Source organism: Dipodomys ordii, unplaced genomic scaffold (assembly GCF_000151885.1).
Source record: "Dipodomys ordii isolate 6190 unplaced genomic scaffold, Dord_2.0 Scaffold2, whole genome shotgun sequence".
Classification (NCBI taxonomy): domain Eukaryota; kingdom Metazoa; phylum Chordata; class Mammalia; order Rodentia; family Heteromyidae; genus Dipodomys; species Dipodomys ordii.
Genome location: NW_012267218.1, coordinates 6,591,168 through 6,607,077, shown reverse-complemented (window position 1 = coordinate 6,607,077; position 15,910 = coordinate 6,591,168). Strand labels below are relative to the sequence as shown.

The 15,910-nt window shown below is 40.1% G+C and overlaps 1 long non-coding RNA gene across 4 annotated transcripts in view; it reads left to right on the top strand.

Annotated features, from left to right (window-relative positions):
* The window catches only part of LOC105982811, a 29,005-nt gene extending 13,095 nt beyond the window's left edge, over window positions 1-15,910 (top strand). For all 4 annotated transcript variants that reach the window (XR_001174921.1, XR_001174920.1, XR_001174923.1 and 1 more), the window contains 2 exons: window positions 9,713-9,877; window positions 15,854-15,910. This is a non-coding gene — a long non-coding RNA (uncharacterized LOC105982811). The remainder of the gene's footprint in view (window positions 1-9,712; window positions 9,878-15,853) is intronic.

Below are 15,910 nucleotides of genomic sequence, written 5' to 3'. Positions count from 1 at the left end.
CTGAGGGGCATCTGGGTTGGTTCCATATCTTAGCTATGGTAAATAATGCTGCAATAAACATAGTTGTGCTGGTAGCTTTAGTGTGGTCTTGTTTGTAAATATTTTTGGCTAACTTTTTAAGATACGCTGGAAACTTTATTCTTGGTCAAATTGCAAGTTACTATAAAAGAACAAAAGTGGTGATTCCATCAGCTGAGATTGGAAATACAGAACGAAAAAGGTGTGTGCAGAGTGAGAGGAGGATTGAAGATGAAAGCCTGCAGAGCACCCAGGTTTGAGATGTGGCAGGGCAGAAATATGGGACGTCAAGAAGGTGGTGTAGCCACGTGGGTATAAAGGAAACAAGAGTACTATTGTAAGCCGCAAAGATGGTCCAGAACTGTGATAGGTGTTTGACTGCAAAGTGAGCAAGGCGGGGCTGGGAAGGTGGCTCAGTGGTAGAGCGCTTGCCTTGCATGCATGAGACCCTGGGTTTGATTCCTCAGCACCACATAACCAGAAAAAAAAAAAAGCCGGAAGTGGTACTATGGCTCAAGAGGTAGAGTGCTAGCCTTGAGCTGAAGAGCTGAGGGACAGTGCCCAGGCCCAGAGTTCAGGCCCATGACCGGACCCAAAAAATAAAAAAATAAATCCTTCCTTATTAAAAAACAAAACAAAACAAAGTGAGCAATGCATAGTGACTGCTTTCTGCTTTGGTTTTTATTTGACCCATGATTGAATCAGTGGCAGTCCTTAGTTGTGTGCCTGAAGACTTGGAGGCATCCTTTATTTCTCCCTGTGCACTTGGATCTATTTGGTTACCAAATTAGATCTATTGACTTAATCAATGGTACTGAGGTTTGAACTCAGGACCTTGTACTTGGAGGGCTGGTGTGGTAACCGCTGAGCTACACCTTCAGCCCTGTTTCTACTGGTTAATTTTAGAATTGGTTCTTTCTTTCTGCTGAGGCTTGTGCCTGAACTGCTGTAGACTTCTTACTGTTGCTGGGATCACAGGCATGAATCACTGTGTCCAGCTTTTTTGCATGAAAATGGAGTCTCTTGGACTTTTCTGTCCCAGCTGGCCTGGCACCATGCTTGATTCTTCCAGTCTCAGCCTCTGACTCGGCTTGGGATGACAGGTGCACACCACTGAGCCCAGATACGAGTTGAAAAAGAGTTTTGTGAACTTTCTACATAAGTTGGCCTCAAGCTTTGATCCTCCCATTAGGCTCCTAAGTAGCTAAGATTAAAGGCATTAGCCATGGACACTCATCTAGCAGGTTTTCTTTTTAAGTGTAACAGAAATGTGCACAAATCTTACCTAGCTCAGTGATTTTTTTTTTTAAAGCATAGTAGTACCTACCAGGCAGATGTAGATGCTTTTCTAGCACTCCAGAAACTGTTAATTACTCCCACTGAAAGTAGCCACTGTTATGAGTTCTGGAACTGAACTTGCACGTACATGGGTAATGTCCTGTTCTACCTTTCTTCCAGTCTCCTATTCATCATTGTGTATGAGGTTTCCCTATGTTGTTGCATGACTTTTGTTTTTAAGTAACTGGTTCTAGCTACCCATTACTGGAAAATGCACTAGTTTTGGCCATTAAATATGGCTTCACACACTGGTTCAAAGTCAGTAATGCAAAATAACATGCATTTTATCATGATTTTGAATTCTCTGGGTTGGGAATTTGGTGGGGATGGCTTCTCATTGTAATAGCAATACAGTGTAAAGCAATACAGTGGTTGGGCTTTAAAGTGGAAGGCCAGAATCATCTACAACTGTTGGTTGGTGCAGCCTAGCCTCCATGTGGGGTCATGAGGCCTTGGCTTTTCACAACATGCTTCAGAGTCACGCATTACATCCACCCTTCTCTCTTGGTTGGAATAGACACTAGCCGGCCTGGATGCACAGGAAGGGATAATAGACCCTTCATCCTTACAGAAGCCCTTTCTTTTCACCTGGCACAAATTATATACCAACATCTATCCATTTTATTATAGGTACATTTGGAAATAGTGTATACTTTGGGGTAATTGTGAATACTGCTGTAATTTTGTTTATATCTTTTGGTGCACACATGTTTTAGTTGGGAGTATATCTAAGGATAGAACACATGCCCAGATGTATGGGAGGAACTCAAACCCTCTTTTACTAGAAAGCAAGAGAAAAATCTCCAAGAGTGTTGTGAACCTTTTTTTTTTTTTTTTGCGGTCATGGGGCTTGAACTCTGGGCTTGGGCGCTATCCCCCTGGTCTTCAGCTCAAGGAGAGGGTGATGCCGCTTGCGCTACAGTGCCACTTCCGGTTTTCCAGTGGTTTATTGGAGATAAGAATCTCATGGACTTTCCTGCCCGGGTTGGCTTTGAACTGTGATCCTCAGACCTCAGCCTCCTGAATAGCTAGGATTACAGGCGTGAGCCACCAACACCGGCTGTTGTGAATCTTTTGAAAGGACACAGTGGCTAGCTCAAACAGGCTTCTGTGAACTAGCATGAAAGAAAGGAGTGGCCCTGACATTGAGAATTTAGCTTGCATTAGTCTAAACTTTTAAAAAATCTTGTCTAAGGCTTTATTCTCAAGGAATATTAAACTCTTCTTGTCCAACTACAGGTGTGTTTCTGGTAGTTTTTGGCTGAGGCAGGATTAGGATAATCTGAGCAGCAGTTAAACAAAAATAGGAAACAAGTGACCTGACATATAAGGTCACAATTAGCAAAATTCAAAAATGTTAGCCGGGTGCCTGTGGCTCACGCCTGTAATCCTAGCTACTCAGGAGGCTGAGATCTGAGGATTGCGGTTCAAAGCCAGCCCGGGCAGGAAAGTCCAATAAACCTCTAGAAAACGGGAAGTGGCACTGTGGCTCAAGCAGTAGAGCGCTCACCTTGAGCTGAAGAGAAGAGCACAAGTACAGAGCCCAAGCCCAGAGTTCAAGCCCCACGACCGACACACACACACACTCACACACACACTCACACACACACTCACATGCACACAAATGTGAGGAATTTTTCTGGACAGATGCAAAGAGGAAGAGAAAATAATAGGGAGATGACACTCCTAAAGAGATCTGAAAACGCACCAGCCAGATGCAGCGACTAGTCTTTGGTCGTGAGTATAGGTCAACGTGTAAAAGGACATTGAGACAGCTGGGGAGATTTGAACACTTACTCTAGAGAGTATGAAGGAGGTATTGTTAAAAGTATTGACAGGAAATGATAAGACATATGAGATTTGCTTAAGATAATTGTAGCAGGGACTGGTAGAATGGGACAGGGGGACAAGCTGGCCAGGTATTGATAGGTGTTGGCACAGGTTGATATGCATGCCAGTGTTCACTATGTCATTTTGCTGCTTGTTTGTATTGAAGATTCCTATAATTAGAAGCTGTTCTTAAAAGCACGTGTTCCTTTTTCTGTGAATTTTTCCAGTTGTTTGGTTGAACTGTCCTTTTTTTTTTCTTAATACTTTGAAAGGATTGTAAGTATAAAAATTAGCCTTTTTTTCCCTTACAATATTTTTTATTTATCTTTTGAGTTCATGGTGCTTTTTTTTCCTTAATCTATGGACTATTTTCCATTTTTATTTTGTTTTCTCTTTATCCCTCCTTTGTTCCCTTCCCCCTCCCTCTTTTTCTCTCTTCCTTCTTTTTATTCTCTTCCCTCTCTTCCTCCTTTTTCTGCACTCCCTCCTTTCTTCTTTCTTTTTCTTTTCTTCTCTTTGTTTCCTTTTTTGTGGATCTGAGGGCTTGAACTCAGGGCCTGGGTGCAGTCCCTGAGCTTTTGTGCTCAAGACTAGTTCTCTCCCACTTGAATCACAGCTCCAGTTCTAACTTTTTGGTGGTTAATTGGAGATAAGCGTCTCACACAGACTTTCAGGGTTGGCTTTGAACTACCATGCTCAGATATTTGTAATCCTGTGTAGCTAGGATTACCAGGTATAAGCTACTAACAACACCTACCTACCAGTTTTCTTTATAATTTAAATGTTTTGTGTGTTGTTAGAAAAAGGTTTTCTCTGAGATTCTGAAAAGTTGTTTTTATGCACATTTTATTGACTATACTTTGGTGTTGATATACTTTCATTATTTGATCATCATACTGTTTTCAACATACTTAGGAATATTCTCTAGAGCTTTGTCCCAGGAACATATCTGGAAAAATGTCCAGTATGTTGATAGATTAAATAATGAGTATGCAGAACATGAACAAAGTTTGGTAGACAGTTTGGGAAATTATTTGCAAAAATAATAATACAGTTCAGTTTCTTATTTCAGAGATGTTTCAGTGTTGCTCGACATAATTCTTGTCTTATGTGTGGCAGGATCCCAAGTCCCCTCCCTTGAAAGCCAGCTTCTTCAGCTGGCTTTCCTCGGTGGCCTCTGTTGCATAGGCAGAGCAGTAAGTGCAGTGCATTTGGTGTCTAGTTACTCCAGCACCTTCTTCACCATTAGAACATGTGGATGGGTCGTCTTCCCACTGCATTAGGTCAGAAAGAATCTTGAGTCCTTGGAGATGCCAGGGTCCTCTGTGCAGGCAAGGGTGACTTTGAGGTGGCTAGGGCTCGTGTGTACGCTCTGTAATGTGCTCTGTTATGTGCTCTGTTATGTGCCCCTTGTGGAACTTTAGATATCATTTAAGGAAAACACAAGTTGAGGAAGTATCTGCCATATCAAACATTTTTCTCTTCCAGAAATTTTATGGTCTAATGATAATTACTTTTCTAATATACGTGAAAAAACTGTGACTAGGAAAAAGACTTCTTGTCTGAAGATAGCCACCTTCTTTTTCAGTTTGAAGCGTGAGTCTTCACCTAGTTCTTTCCAGCTTAGGTGTGAAAACATGACTAGTGTGACAATTGCTGCTAAAGATTATGTCACAGTTTGAGTTTAGCCTAATGTTTTTTTTTTAAGGAATAAATCTATGAATTTATAGGCTCATTATCTCTGTATTCTCAGGGTTTTTGTTGTGTTGTATTTTGATACTTCCTTAGTTAATGTTATAAAAGGAACCATCTAGCTATGAATACTTGTACTTTTATTGATTTACATGCTCCTCTGAGTGAAACCAGGGGCTGGTTAGGAGGCCTTAACAGGAACCTAGAGACTTTGGTTTAACTTCCTGGTGTCTCAAATTTTTGTGTTAAATGTATTAGTGAGATCTATCTATCTATCTATCTATCTATCTATCTATCTATCTATCTATCTATCTATCTATCTATCTATCTATCTATCTATCTATCTATCTTTACTGAATATTCTTGTAGTTCTTGTAGTGGTAGGATTTATAGGGACAAATCAAGAACATATATGAAAGCTCTTACTGGGAATTGGCTATGTAAATTCAGAATTTTATGTTTTACTTTTCAGATGATTTCTTAGTGTTAATCAACTGCATTAATCAACTTCATATTAGCTAGCTCATTTTGGGGACACTTGTCTTTAGATGCATGGCTTTGAGATTGTTCTTGGTATAATTTAGAAAAGAGGCAATTGTTGACCAATTATATAATTTAATTTTGTTCTTTTACTGTAGTTTGGCAGGACGCCATTTACACCAAAATATGTAATTTCTTTTTTATCCCAAGTAAATTTGAAATACAAATGAGTTATTTTAGCCTAGGAGTATGATAGGATAGGGAAAAAAGCTTTGTTTTTGACTTTTCCTGAGTCATCCATTCAGTAATTTATAGTTTTTGCTGTATTTCTGAGATGAACTAGAAGGAGCTTTTATTAAAATCTTCCAGTAGAGTAGATAACAGAGTGGTCACACCGAAAGTGACTTAGTGGAGAAAGGAAGTTGTGCCAGAATGTCTGGCCCAGTAGACCAGTTTATGCACCCTACCCTTGTATATAGTTCAGTTCTAGAATGTACAGGTCTTAGGGTGGTTGTGGACTGGGACCTTTGTTTTTCTGAAATGCTGCTGTGCTTGTGGTGGCTCCAAGATGGACAGTTCCTGACTTTGACAACAGCAGTGATATAATCCGCTTTATAATTGTGCTCTGAACTCCCTAGAAGTCATTGTAATGGAGAGAGGGGAGTTTTCAGGCTCTTGATAATGTAGAGACCTGTCCCCAGGGAAGTAGTACTTTATTTCTCTTGGGTCTGATAGGCTTTGATTTTATAATGTGTAAAACTGGTCACTGTCTTTCATAAATAGTTTGTCTAAGGATTCAGAAATATTCTTTACCTGAAAGGCTTTGTTGTGATCTTTGTTTGAAGAATGGAATATTATTAAATCATAACTGTGGCGTGAAGGTGGTCTTGAGTGGAGCTAGCTACAACTTCTTGAGGCCCAAGGTTCCATTTTATCATCTTTGAATTTCCATTTGCTTGTTGTTTCTTGCACATACTTTTGGAGGAATTATGTCTTTGGAGTAAATGGTTCAAGTGTTGAATTTCCTGGTGAACTGATTTGCTATAAAGAGAGCTTAGCAAATCTAGAGTAAGAGATGATTAGCATGCTTCCTAGACCATCTGTCACTAATATCAATTGTTTCTGCTTGGCACTGTAGGCTTGTTTTTTGAGGGGAAAGGCAGCTTGTCTACAGTTAAAACAGCTCTCTGAAGTTATTCTGTACCCCTCTGTGAGTGGCTAAAAGTCAGTGCAGTTATTTCTCAGTGACTTTCTTATTCAGTAAGCATGAATATAGTCATTTCTTGTTCCAATAGCAGTGCCATTGTAACAGGGGTTTCTGGCTTGCCCTCTTAAAATGCAAGTGAGAGCAGGGCACATCCCCTTCCAGCAATTTCCCTTCTTATCCAGATTTAAGGTCCGTCAGTGGTCCAAGTGTGGCCATTCTTTTCACCTCAGTATCCTGGTGTGTGGCCCCAGTGCCTGTTTTCCCTTGGCTACTTTTCTGGATGCATGGCCACCTTGCTGTTTGTAGAGCTAGCCTGGCACATTCCTACCTGTGCACCTGAGCATTTGTTCCTGTCTCAATGAGTGATGCTTTTTCTTCAGAGCATCTGCATGGCTAGCTCCTTTCATTGTCTCTGCCTAAATGTCACTTTTCTTGTGCGATTTAAGAAGCCATGTTTTAAATTCCACTCTGTTTACTCCTTCAACTTCTACATTTGCTCCCTCTCCTTAGCTCATTTTACCCCTTAGACATATAACGTCTTAATTTAAAATATGTGTGTGTGTGTGTGTGTGTTTGTGTGTGTGTTTTCTGAGTGAAATATAAACTCCAGGAGGACATTTTGTTTCTTTAGCTTGGTGCTTTATCCTTGTGTTCTAGAACAGTTTGTTTCACAGTATGCTGTCCATATATACTTGTTGATCAAATGATAAATGGTGACAGTATATATCATAGTAATAAATAATTCTGTGGGAATCAATGCTATTTTTTTTTTTTTTTTTGTTGGTCGTGGGGCTTGAACTCTGGGCCTGGGCACTGTCCCTCAGCTCTTCAGCTCAAGGCTAGTGCTCTACCACTTGAGCTACAGTGCCACTTCCGGTTTTCTGGTGGTTTATTGGAGATGAGAGTTTCACGGACTTTCCTGCCCCGGCTGGCTTTGACCCTCGGTCCTCAGATCTCAGCCTCCTGAGTAGCTAGGATTACAGGCGTGAGCCACTGGCTCCCAGCTCTCCCAGTTTTTATAGTTGTTCTGTGTTCATATTGCCAGAACAAGGGCTTTATGAATACTCTCCTTTGTAAATCTTTTCCAGTCTCAGGTCTACAAGCAAGTGTGTGTGTTTACTTTGCAGGGGCACTGATGCCTCCTTAGTATCCCTGCTTGTTCTCTAGTAGGGTCTTACTCTTTCTACGTCCACAATACATAACTTGAGTTTTGTTATATGGAGATTGCCTTTTCTTATTCTTTGTTTGCTTTTGGAATATGGTTATCTTTTTGACTCCCTCCTTTTTATTTTGGTGGTGGTTGGGTTTGAACTCAGGTCCTTGGGCTTTCCAGGCAAATGCTTTACCACTTGAGCCATGTCCCCAGCCCTTTTCTTGCTTTAATTTTTCAGATAGTGTCTCTTGTTTTTGTCTCTGGAGGGCTCCAAATTGAGGTCCTGATTAGCTATGTCTCCAAGTGTGCAAACATTCAAGCTCAGCTTTGTTGAGATAGAGTCTTGCTAACTTTTTCTTTTTTTGCTAAGGCTGGCATCAAACTTTGATTTTTCCCAGTCTTTGCCTCTGTGTAGCTGGGATTTTGAGAGATGGTCTTGCTCTGGTAGCCCATGGCAGCCAGGAGCTCATGATTATCCTGTTGTAGACTCTAGGCTGGGATTACAGACTTGTACCACCACACCTGGCTTCTTTTTTTTTATTTGCAATGACTTTTCATTTAAAAGTTTTTGTGCATATCACTTCTTATTTATTTATTTGTACTGGGGCTCCAACCCAGGCATTAAGTATAGCACGACAAATGAACATGTGCTCTTGCCACTAAGCCACAATCTAAATCCTTTTTGTTGTTTTTGATTATTTTCTATCACTTAATTTATGAGTTTTTATAAATTCTGATTCTTTTTTTATCTTTATATGTGAAGTTTTGCCTTATTTTTTAAATATTTACAACTTAACTTTTCAGAGGAAATGTTTTTCTGAAGACACCCCCCCCCCCATAATAATCATCTGATAGTTTGTGGGATAAGGCTGTGGTTACTTTCAGTTCCTGTGATTCACACGCAACTGTTATCCAGTATGTAGGCTTATTTTTAGATGGCATTGTTCAGGTTGACTTTATATCATTGCCTGTTATTCGCTCTTCATGTGGTTTTGTGTTGTGTTCCAAAATCTGGAGGTTAACTCACAGATTCACTTCCATTTGTGTTGTCCTTAGGATCCTCACTTTGGGTGCTATCCCTCACAGGTTGTGTTAGACTGAGGTTTTGACCCCTGTTTAAAGTCACACAACACATGCATGTGTGTACTCACGCTACTCCTTTGCAGAGTAGAGTGAGTTGACCTGAGGGTACTTGAAGCTTAGAAGTGACTTGAAGTAACTTGATCAGGATTTCCCAGCGAACCAGTAACATATTTGGGATATGTTTTTTGATTCCAGTCCAGGCTTTTTTTTTTTTTTTTTGCCCCCAGTAAGCATTGCTTTTCCAGAATGTTATGGTATACTTAAGCTTGTGAGAAAGTGGGTTGAGATGCATCTCTTGTTGAATTCATAGTGGGAAATGAGCATAGGAATACTCATTAGGAATGTCACCAGCTCTGCCTTTTCTGTGGATCTGAACAGTCACAGGTTCTCCTCATCATTCCTGGAAGGTAACATCCATGCATGTGTGGATGGTAATGCAATCTTCACACAGTCCTGGGGCTGACCGGGTGCTGCTCTCCTGCCCTTAATGCCCTGTCCTCTCTGCATTCCTCTGAGTGTGTCTGTGGGCTTTGTACCGTGTACTGAGCAGTAGAGGGCTGAACTTGGTGAGGGCCTCGCTGCAGCACTGAGGAGTGTGTTCTCATGCACACACTTTGCTCCTGACCTCACACGATTTTTTTTTTAATAGCCCTTCAGCCATAGATGATATGCCACTGGAACGTAAAACTAAATAATATCTGGAAAGCAATTGCCGAGATTGTCTTACTTTTGCAAAACCAAGAGATAATCAAATAATACTTGAGCCATTATAAATCAGAATTGGCTAGTACCCCTCATGTAAGTTTTGGGATAAGTAGGAATTTGAACACACACATTAGTTTTACTTAAGGAAATTGGTTGGAAGACTTACGGGATGATAACTTCGAGTATTGCTTTGTTTTGTATCATAGTGAAAATGCCTCGTGCAAAAGCAGCTCAGGCTGGAAGACAGGGCCCTGCGAAGAGACGCCTTGCAGAACAGTTTGCAGCTGGGGAGATAGTGACGGACATGTCAAAAAAGGAGTGGAAACTGGGACTGCCTGTTGGCCAAGGCGGCTTTGGCTGTATATATCTTGGTGAGTTTCTGACTGCTTCTGTCATTATCATTATTACTCCAAAGGCTTTCATGCTTTCTTAGCAAGAATGATTCCTTCTTTGTTAGCTGTTTTGTTTCTCATGACCTACAGTCACCTAATGTATATGGTTGCATAAAAATTCATCTGACATGGAGGAGTAGAGAAATGTTCATTTAATTATAATGGAGAAAGATTGAATTACATGTAATATTGTCACTGCTGAGTACTACAACTATAGATTTTTAATGTTTTTATAACCTTAATGTCTTTTGAGATGCAGTAGAAGATGCGCACATCTTTTCTTCTCTACTTCCACCCAATTAGAATACACTTTGTCTGTTTTTGACTAATAGATCTTCTATAGATGTAGATTTCCTTTTTCTATGCTGGATTTAGGAGAATGGCCTAGAAACTGCATTCTAGGCCAGCCAAATGCACCATTCATTAGCATACTTACCTCGAAATTTTTGGAGACCCGTGTAGAGCCGTGAAATCAGAAAGCTAACTAAATTGTTGATTTTAAAAGTACTTTGCCTGATTGCTTCTTAAAGCTGCCTGCTTCTCCCAGAGAATCAGTGCCTGCTTCTCTAAGAGAGTCAGTGAGGATGCAGTGCAATTGGCATTTACTTTCCTTCTAACTTTTCTACTTTCTGTTCTTATTCCACTTCTCATCTCGATTTAATTAGTAAACTGTTCAGTTTCTCTCATGGAAGTTTATATAGCATTTTATTTTTAGCACTGAGTGGAACTTTTTTTGTTCAGGGAGTAATCTTAACTCAGAATACTAAGACTGTAGTATAGATTAGTGCTACCTGGCAGTTTGTTAGACCCGCACATTCCTAGACCCCATCTCAAACCTGGACTTCCAAAACTTACCAGTGGCACTCACCTGCTCTTCTGGCTATATAGGAAGTTGAGATCGGGAGGATTGAGTTCCATGACAGCAGAGGCAAGAAGTTCAGGAGGTTCTCATCGCAACAGAAAAGGCTAGGTGTGATGGCACATACCTGTCATGCCAGCTTTGGTGGGAAACATGAATAGGATCTTGTCCCGGTGAGTCCTGGCACAGAATGAGAGCCTATCTAAAAAGTAACCAGAGAAAAGGGTTGGAAGCATGGCTGAAGTGGTAGAGTGTGCCTGCCTAGCAAACACAAAGTCCTGAGTTCAAACCCTAGTACTGACTGATCAAAACAAATGGACGCCTTAGGAAGAGGCCCATCAGTGTGATTGACAAAGCCCTTCAGGTGAGCCTGGTACATGTTCAGGTTTGAGAACCATTAGCTGAAAAAGCAGCTGCTTTTCCTCAAGGGGTCTCACTGTACCTCATCATCTGTGAGGTACAATTTGTCTGCTGCTCTCTTTGGGCTTGTCTTCATGAAGAATAGCTTAAAACACAGGGCTTTGCTTCTATGTTTTTGTCACTTGCCTTTGTGGGAACTAGGTGTTGATGCTCTCTGTGGTTTGGAGCCAGACCAATGAGCTAGGCTGTCACTCCAGGAGAAAATCCTCAAATTGTCAAAGAGTAGTAGCTGTACTAGATGTGTATATTTTTGATTGTTGCCTCTTTTGTGGAATGTTTGAATTTGTGACATATTAGTGGGCACTTTGTATCTAAGTAACACAACTTAATTTGCTTTTGTAGCCTTCCTCAAATTGGAACTTACCATGTAAGTGTGGTGTTCTGAATTTTTTACTAAGAAGTGTCATCTGATAGTGTTTTACTAAGAAGTGTCTGCTGATAGTGTTTTTAGTATCCTGTGGTTTGATAGTTGTTCATTAACAACTTTGCAAATTCTTCTGTAAACTTGGATTGTTTAGCCCAGAGAAGAAGAGATTTGCTTAGGTCTTGCTGCCCACACTTTCTCTGTCCACAGGTATTCAAACGGCCATTTTCAAAATCACCAGCAACTTCTGTTAGCGAACTAAAATTTTACTTTGACTTTATTGTCGAGCGTTTGATACTCAGTATCTTTCTTTCTCATAGAAATTGCTTCCATTATCTTACTTTCCATGATTAACCTTTCCTCCCCCATGCTTTTCTTCTCTGGCTGCACTTAGTCTTCTTTGTAGGTTACCTCTGTATTCTTCAACTTTCCTTCCTTGGCCTGCTTTTTCTTCCTGATATTTTTTCTTAGTGATCTCACTGATTTTCACAGCTTTCTGTCACTCTTTGTATTGTTGACTTCCATTATCTTTTGTCTGCAATGAAGACTTGATCTCTTCCATCCTTGTCCAGGGCTTCCAGCAGATCTCTTCTTGGATGTCTTTAGGCATTTTCTTTTTCATTTTGTGATCCTTTCATGATTAGAAGATTATCTATGTGAGTGATACTTGTTAAGCTAGAAAATAGGAAATTGTTTCTGAAAATTCTTTAATGGTCCCAGCACCTCATGTAGTCCTATTGCTTTCACTGATGTCTCAAATCCATCCATTTCTCTCCTACCACTACCCTGGGTAAGGGTAGTCTTACGATGTCTTGTCTGGGCTTGCATTGTATCAGTCAATCTTCTTTGCCCAGTTTCTGCCCTTTGGGATCTCCCTGGTCATCGTGTGGGCCTAAGTGATCTAGCATGCTAATGAGACCATCCTATTTACCCATCCAGTGGTTCCTCAGTTCCTCAAAAGTCAATTAAGAATGATGTATACAACTCTTCATATGTAAGTTCAATTTTCTTTTTTGCAGCCATTATGCTGTCCCTTTGCCTTGATCTGTGTATAGGCTGCTGTTCCTTTTTTATTTTTTTGATGGCACTAGGGTTCGAACTCGGCCTCATGCTTGCTAGGTTGGGCTATACTATTTGAGTTATGCCTCTAAATTATTACAGTTCTTAAAAATAGTTATTATTGCAAACTTCAGTGCCTATATTTCCCAAAGAAAATTGAGCTTGGCTGCTTCCAAGCACAAATACCTTTTAGAGTAATGTTCCTTTGAATGCAGGGCCCTGCTTTCTTAATGACCCAATTTTCTCTTTCTTATCACTTCAAAATGAACTTGAATATTTTTACGAAAGTGACCTTCTTCTTTGGTATTGTTAAAAGAATTAAAGCTTAGCATCAGAAATAATATTATTCATAATCTAATGTAAATAAAAATCATTCTTTGAACTTATTAGAGTTTATAGACTATGGAGTCTTTTATCCCTACGTTTTTGTTTTTGGTTGGTTGTGGGGCTTGAACTCATGGCCTGGGTGCTGTCTCTGAGCTCTTTTGCTCAAGACTAGAACTCTTACTACTTGGAGCCACAGCTCTACTTCTGGTTTTCTGGTGGTTAATTGGAAATAAGAGTCTTAGGGACTTGACTGCCTGGGCAGGCTATGAACTGCTATCCTCAGCTCTCAACCTCCTGAGTAGCTAGGATTATAGGTGTGAATCACCAGCAACTGGCCCTGCTATTTTCTGTTTTCAGGATTTAATGTATTTGTACAATATGATTCAGTTTTTTCAGCTTGGGAGAAATAAAGTTAAAAACTAATAAATTTTGTGTCCTCAAGTAATGGGCACAGTAATAAAAAAAAAACCTCAGTGATATCCTTTGTTTAAACAATGTATGCAACATAATTAAGACATTTTATGTTATTTTTATGTCTTGAAAACGCTATTGTTCTACTTGAGATATAATTTCCATATAGATCACTCTCTATATAGTTCAGTGACTTTAGGCATAAGTAAACATCTGTGACCCTGTTACCATAATGCACCTAGTAAACATACTGTTACGACTAAAAAGTATCCTCTTGTTTTTTTTTGGTTGGTCATGGGGCCTGAACTCTGGTCCTGGACACTGTCTCTGAGCTGTTCAGCTCAAGGTGAGTCCCCAGCTTTCTCCTGCCCCCCCCCCCCCAACACACACACTTTTTTCCTTTCCCCAAACCAAGTTTAGGGCAGATACTATATTCCCTTCGTGTTTACTTTCTCTGATACTTTCCATACTGCACTGAAATTACTTTTCTTACTTTTATATTAAATGTGTTTTTTGACAATGGGACAACTCTTCTTGTTTTCTTTGTGGCTAGCATATTTTGCAGTAAATACTGTTTGAATGAATTATTGAGCTTCCTTTCCCTCCTCCTGTTCTCATTTAAGCATGCAGTATTACTGGAATGCTATCTTCATTTTAGTATTTTGTTAAAAAAACTCAACAGTCCTTGGGACTGTTTCTCTCTTTCCCAAATTAGCCATTTTTATGGGAGACCTTTCTTCTTTAGTCTGAAGTACTTTAACTGCAGCCCTTCCAGACTCTGGTGCTTCCTAGCTGATTGGTAGGCAATATCTTATCTTGGTGTCCATTGCTGCCCTTCTACTTCTGTGGGAGAGTGCTTTGGGGCTTTGTTCTTCTTTTCTTTGTCTGCCTTTATTCTCCAAGGATTTCTCTCACTCTTGAGGCTTTAAATATGTAAGCTTTTTAGATTTTATTTTTTGGCAGTTTCGGGGATTGAACCAAGTATCTTGCATGTGAAAAGTATGCACTCCCAACTGCTGAGTTATATTTCCAGCTCTCAAAAATAGCTTCCTTCCCTCCCTCTCCCCTCATTTCCTTCCTACTTTTCTTTCTTCTCCTTTGTTGCTGTACCGGGTATTGAACTCAGGAACTCCTTAAGCAAATGCTCTACCATTTGAACTATGCCCCTAGTCCAATAAATAGCTTTCTGTGTAGACAACTTTCTCTCTCTCTCTCTCCTTCTCTCTCTCTCGCTCTGTGTATATATATGGTTATTTTCACATACATGTAAATATGTGTATACATACATGTACATAGATACACATATACACACATTCCTTTCCCCTTCCTCCCTCACTCTCTGATTGTTATCAGCGTTCACTGAGCTTCCTTGTGTCATCATCATATGCATTTCAAACTTCAGATACTCTCAAACTGGATCCGCATACAGTTCTCCTGTCAGTAGCAGCTTCCTCTTTCAAGTTGCATAGGAGCCATCCATACCTCATCAAGGTGAAATTCTCACACTCTGTTGACTCCATCAAAAAATTCTGTCGTCTGTCCTTTTGAGGGTCTGACTGATTCATAATCTTTTTTTTTTTGTTGTCCGTGGGACTTGAACTCTGGGCCTAGGCACTGTTCCTGAGCTCTTCAGCTTAAGACGAGCACTCTACCACTTGAGCCACAGCGCCACTTTCCATCATCTGACTAGCACTTCTTGTCTGCTTCCAGGTTGGCTTGGCTAAGCACCTTTGCTTACCTGGTGTAATGTTTACCTGCCTGCTCTGCTCTTGCCCCTCTGTGCCATTATCCTTAGGAAGTCTCCTAAAAGGTTTTGTTTTGGCCCTTCCCCTTCTTAAAACCTTCTGGTGGCTTCTCATCTCCTGTATAGAACCAGCCAGAATCATAGTATGTGTCACCTGGTGAGCCCCTCATGTCTCTTCTCATCTCACCTCTTCTCTTCCAGCGCCTTTGGCCTCCTGACTGAAGGCATTTCTAACCTGCCCCTACCTCAAAACCTGTGGTCTAGTCTGGTGAAATGCAATCTGAAGTATTGATCTTGATGAATTTTCCCCTACAATGGTATTTTTTGAGAACTTTGGCTCTAGATGTTCCTTTTTAGATTGTATAGTTTTCAAAATTTAAGAAATGATACTAGTCATCGTTTTTTTGGATTCACCATATGTATCTATCTATATCTGTCTATCATTCACTGTATCTCTCTCTCTCTCTCTCTATCTACATATTAAGGCCCATGAGTACTTTTGGGTTAAAGAAACATTTAACTTGTTCAACTTGGGGCTTTCTGTATATCACTGATGAACTAATGGGAAAAAACAGAACACAAGATGGCTTCCATCTTCAGTATTAAAGCACAAGAAAAGAATGAAAATTGATGAAATACACTGTAACAATATTCTGAAATGTATTTGGGAACTGGAATTTATAAAGGTATTACAGACATACAGGTGTAAATATGCATACAGTATTCATAATAATGTTATTCTGATGTTATGTACTTTTCTTCTTTAAACAGCTGATGCAAATTCTTCAAAATCAGTTGGCAGCGATGCACCCTGTGTTGTAAAAGTGG